Source organism: Vombatus ursinus, unplaced genomic scaffold, assembly GCF_900497805.2.
Source record: "Vombatus ursinus unplaced genomic scaffold, bare-nosed wombat genome assembly UNPS02003292.1, whole genome shotgun sequence".
Lineage (NCBI taxonomy): Eukaryota > Metazoa > Chordata > Mammalia > Diprotodontia > Vombatidae > Vombatus > Vombatus ursinus.
In genome coordinates, this window is record NW_020943070.1 from 1,826,369 (window position 1) to 1,832,368 (window position 6,000).

Consider the following 6,000-nt stretch of genomic DNA (forward strand, 5'->3'; position numbering starts at 1 on the left):
TCACCTGGCGAGGGCTCCGCCCCTGGCCGCGCGCGGGCCAATCCGCGCTGAACCTCGGAGAAGCAAGCTGAAATGCCGGTTCCGTGGTGCGCAGGGCAGCCCGGTGCGCCCAGGGGCGCGGGGCGCAGGGCAGCCCGGTGCGCCCAGGGGCGCGGGGCGCGGGGCGCGGGGCGCTGCCCGGGCAAGGGCGAGAAGAGACGTGCGGGAAAAGGAGGTGGCCTCTCCGGCTCCAGCTAGCTCCCCCCCCCTCGGGGAATCCCCGGGGTTTCTTGGGAAAGGGGCGCAAATGTGCTCAGAGGGGAGGCTAGATCCATTTTTGGGAACGTTGGAGTGGGGATTCTGAGATGCCCTCCGAGATCCCTTCCACCTCTGACCTTTTGTGATTCTGATTTTGGGCAAGCCACTGCCACAAGCCTCAGTTTCCCAGTTTGTAAATGGGGGGGGGAAGGGAAGGTAGGAGGACTAATTCACTCCTACCGTCTGCGGTCTGCTCTGTTCGGTCACGTTATCTAACAAAGTCTATCTGGAGCCCAGAGGAGATGTACAAAGTTGAAATGAAACCTGACCCCTCCTCTCAGGGAACTTACAGAAGTCTAATCAGAGACTGCAGTACAGAACATACATTCTCTGTATCTTTCCATTGGCAGATGCCTAGGTCCAGGGAGAAGAGAAGAGAAGAGAAGGAGGGATGGGCTCAGTGGGGTTTTCACCAGGAAGGAAAACTGTAGCTGCCCTCTCTGAGGCGTCTCTCTCCCACACAGAACCACACCCTTAGGCCACTTTGGTCTGCTGCAGCACCAGAGCAGCAGGGAGGCACCTCTGGGCAGATGAAAGGTTGGCACCAACCTGGTCTTCGTTCCTCTGTTTCCCTCACCTAGTCCCTGTTCAAATCAATCAACAAGCATTTATTAAGCACCCACTGTGAGCCAGATAGGGAGAAGCTAGGTCTAGCCAGGTGTCCAAAAGACTCATCTCCCTGAGTTCAAAACTGGCCTTAGATACTTCCTAGCTGTGTGACCCTGGGCAAGTCACTTAAGCTGGTTTGCCTCAGTTTCCTCACCTGTAAAATGAGCCGGAGAAGGAAATGGCAAACTGCTCTAGTATCTCTGCCAAGAAAACCCCAAATGGGGCCACAAAGAGTCAGACTTTCAGATACTCCAGCTTCCTGGTTTCTTCAGTCTAATCAAGACAATGTCTTCCTTCTACCTCAGCCACCATCTAGGGGTGATCATATTGGGGATTTTGCCATCACTCAAAGTGGCCACTTCCTTATTTAGGACCTCTGAATTTTCTTTATCCAACAATGATCTTTCACCTTTCCAACTCTCTCATGCCTCACCCTTGTTCTCACTGTGACCTGCAATGCCAATGTCGGTTAGGGTTAGCTCAGGGCAGGGTTGGGGAACTTTTGGCCTGGAGGCCACATGTGTCCCTCCAGGTCCTCAAGTGTGGCCCCTACATGTGGCCTCAAGGCCGAAGGTTCCCTACCCCTGCCTCAGGCCATCACCTCTGTTCTGGCTACACTTTCCTCTCTTCTGAGTCTTAACCCCTTGGTGAATCAGGCTAACCCTACACTGTTTTTTCCTCTTGAATCCCTTGTTCCCTTGCATATCCCTCATCATTTCTGCCTTCCTGGCATCTTTCCCATCTGTCTTCTGCTCTCTACTCCCACAGCTGGACTATTGCAATAACATTCTACCTGGACTCTCTGCCTCGAGGCTGTCTCCATTCCAAATCTGTCCCCCACCCAGCTGCCAAAGTGCAGATCCGACCATGTCATCAACACCCCAACGACCCCCACCAAACAGTGAATTTGCCACCTTTCTGATCAAATGTGAACTTCTCTGTTTGATGTGGAAAGCTTTTCACCACCTGAGACCTTCCTACGTTTCTAGTCTTCTTACATCTTATTCCTTTCCATGAACTCTGGGATCCAGCCATACTGGCCCACTCCTAGCTGTGCTCTGCGCCCAGAATGCTCTCCTTCTGAACCTTTGCATCTAAGAATCTCTGGCTTCCTTTAAGATTCAGCTCTAGCGTTACCTCCTCCAGGAGGACTTTCCAGGTCCCCCAGGTGCTAATGCCATCCCCTCTAAGCTCATCTTCCATCTACTCTCTGTATACCTTGTACGTTTGGATTTCTGTATGTTCTCTCTCCCATTAGAATGTAGGCTTCTTGAGGGAAGGGACTGTTTTGGACCTTCTTTGTCTCCCAACTAGCCTAGTGCCCAACACAAAGCAAGTGCTTGATAAATGCTTGTTGATTGATCAACTGATAGGGTATAGAAAGACAAAAAAGAGACAGTTCTTGCCTTCCAGGAGCTTATACTTCATTGGGGGAGACGACACAGACACGTATACATATTTACAAAAAAAGGCAAATCCAATTCACAGGCAAGTCTAAACATCACCAGTGATATCATCGGTCCTCTTTGAAAAGGAAGGACCAATGACGACAAAAGGTATAGTACGATGGAAAGAACACTGACTTAGGAGTTCGAGGACCTGGGTTCAAGTCCTACCTCTTCCACTTTTGACCTTAGGCAATTCAACTTCTGTTTCCACCCCTGGAAGATGAGGGAGTTGGCTAAATGGTGTCCGACTTTCAGCTCAAAACTGATGACTTGGTTTAGGCCAACCTGGGCTACCTGGTGTCCCCTGGATGAGGGCCCGGGACAAGGCTGGCCTCCACTTTCCCTCCTCCTAGTAGCAAGGAATAGCCCCCTAAATCATAAGGTAGTTGATGGAGTGGTGGACTTGGAGTCAGAAAGATCTGGGTTCGAATCTGCCTCATATACTTATGATCTATCTGACCTTGGAAAGTCACTTAACCTCTCTGGGTGTCCTCCTTTGTAAAATGAAGGGTCAGTCTCAATAACCTCCAAGGTCCCTTCCAGCCAAGTCTATGATCCTGTGTTCTGTCTTGCCTCAGTCGTTTCACTTTGGAACTAAATAAGCTAACGGGTAATCGATTCTGCCTCCCCAGTCCAATCTATCCATATTCTGGGAGTGGAGGACTCCTGGGACTGTCAGCCCAGTGCCTTTCAGCATTGCAGATTTCCCCTTTAAAAAAAACAGACAGACGCAACCACGTAGCGCATGGGGCTGCTAACCAGCCTTCCCATTTTAATTTAAAGCATGTGTGTGTTTTCAGTAATAGTGGCTGCCAGAGGACTGATTACTATATTAGTGTTTCAAAATATGTGTTTGAGCATGAGGAAGCAACACACACACTCTCCTCTTTGTCTCCTCTCTTTCTCTCGCCCCTCTCTTCTCTATTCCTCTTTCTCTCTTCTCTCTCTCTTTCTCTTCTCTCTTTCCTCTCTTCTCTCTTCCTCTTCTCTCTTTCTCTTCTCTCCTCCCTATCTTCTCTCTTCCTCTTTCTCTCTTCTTTCTCTCTTTCTCTCTTCTCTCTCTCTTTCTCTTCTCTCCTTCCTCTCTTCTCTCTTCCTCTTCTCTCTCTCTTTCTCTTCTCTCCTCCCTGTCTTCTCTCTTCTTCTTTCTCTCTTCTTTCTCTCTTTCTCTCTTCTCTCTTCTCCCTTCTCTCCCTCTCTCCTCTCTCTCATAGCCATGGAAGCTTAGCAACTTCCCATTGGGTTAAACACAATCTTAGTCATTTACATAATTGGGGTCAGCTCTTGCAGTACAACTTCAATCTCTTATTTTCAGAGATTTTCAGATCATATTGGGCTCTCTCATTCTATACCTGCTTGGCCCTTTTGTCTCTAGGAACATTTCAAAGATAATAATAATAATATCTAACATTTACATAACACTTACTATGTGCTAGGCGCTGGGCTAAGCACATTACAAATATTATCTCGCTTGATCCTAACAACTACCCTGGGAGGTAGGTGCTGTTATTATCCCCATTTTACAGTTGGGGAAACAGAGCTTAAGTGACTTGCCTAGGGTCACACAGCTATTAAGTGTCTGAGGTGGGATTTGAACTCAGGTCTTCCTGACTCCAGTCCCTGTCACAGGAAGGTGTGGGGGAAAGGGAGAAAGCAAGATGATTATAGATCTAGAGCTGGAAGGTGTCTCTGAAGCCATTTAGGTCAAAGGTCTCACAGGCAAGGAAAATGAGGACCAGGAAAGTTAAGTGAATTACCCAAGGTCACACAACCAGTAAGTAGTAGAATGGGCAGCTGAATTCAGGTCCTCTTCTGTCAAATCCAGAGCTTCATTAATAACAAAAAAGTTTATTGAACCCCTATGATCTGCAAGGCACTGGGTATATAACCAAGACCGAGATGAACCCTGTCTTCAGAGCGCTTGCGCTCTCCTCTTTGTACCTCCTATCTGTATCCCACTATCCTTTCCAGAGGAAGACGGTGGCACTGGTGTTCATTGTTTTCCTTGTGAGCGGATCAGCTGCTGAACTTCCATGACTGGCATATTGATTGCTTATTATGGCACCGGAAAGATAAAAATAAAGTAAAAAATAGTCCCTTCCCTCAAGGAGCTTACATTCTAATCTAGCGTTCTTTCCGCCGAAGCAGGCTGAGCCCTTGGCTGCAGCCCTGGGAGTCGGTTCTATTCTAGGAAAATAAAACCCTAGCTCCTTCTCTGCTTGAACTGGTCCTGCCTCCGCTGTCCCCAGAGCCACAGGGTGAATGGGGTCTCCCCAAGATCTCAAGCTCTGATTGCAGCTTCTCTGAGGGGGACATGCATCCCCCACAAGTGATGTGACTCAGTGGGCCTTTTCCGTCAGCCGCCTACTGTGCCCCCAGCCCCCTTCCCTTGGCTTTTCTCCTTCCCGGTCCTGCCAGTTCAGGTTGTGTGTTCGACAAGGCTGGCACCTCATAGTTAACATTAATTGTAGCCGGGCCCATCCGCCGCACGCGCTGCTTTCCCCAGCGCTCCTGTGTAATTTGATTCCCTAAATAGTCCACCTCATGTTACAGCCTTAAATAAGATTCCCACTGGTGGCGGGGGTGGGGGGAGGCTGTCCCCCTTTGTAGCAATTAGTGTCACAAGCGCCTGTTATAAAACTTTGGGCGCTCTGAGTCTCCAAGGGAAATCGTCCTTTGCTCAAGTGCATTTATATCTTATTGTAGCTAAAGAGGGGTCGTGTCATCTCGCCTTCACTGAAGGGGGAGTGTTTGGAACTCGGGGGCGTAGAACCCTCCACTTAGAGCGGGAAGAGACCTCGGAGCTCTCTAGTCCAAGCCCATCATCTAAGAGAGCCGGAGACGCAGTGAATGACTGGAGGTCACCCAGCTGGGGCAGGGGTAGCTGGACATGGAGGGTGGCCCCGAGACGGGCCGACGGCTGGCACCAGGCTGCTCCAGGTCCGAGGCTGTCATCCCAGGGCAGCCGGCCGGCTCTTACCTCGAGGGGTTCAGGGAAAAAGAGTTCTGGGTTTGGCGTTGGAGGACTTGGGCTCTGCCCGGTAACTGGCTGTGCGGCCTCGGCTAAGTCGCACCCGTTCTGATCTTCAGTTTTCTGACGCTTAACATGAGGAGGCTGGACGAGATGCCCTCTAAGACCTGGTGGAGCTCCCTGTCTCTGATCCTGACAGCTGCCTCCCTGCTGCTCTCACCTCTAGGCCTCCAGCCCTGGGGCCCTCTTGTAAAGGTTTGTATGCTGAACTCATAGCCCCTTAGATCCCACCTACCTCTTCTCACTACCTGCCCTCACCTAGCCTTGGCCTTACCCCAGCCGTTTCACAGCTCAGGAAACATAATCACATCAGCTCTGCCATTGGTACTGGAAAGGGTATGCCAATCAACTCCCCAGGGGCTCCTCTCACCATCCTTGTGGTTCCCTAAGCTGAAACACCTCCCCCTGGTTACCATTCCTCTGTATATGTGTGTGATCTTCCCCATTCGAATGTTAGCTTCCTGGAGGCAGGAACTGTCTCACTTTTGGATTTGAATCCCTAGTGGTTGGTGCAGTATTTAATAAATACTTTTTATCCATCCATTATCCATCTATCCATCCATTTATTCATCCATCCATCCATCCATCCATCCATCCATCCATCCATCCATCCAT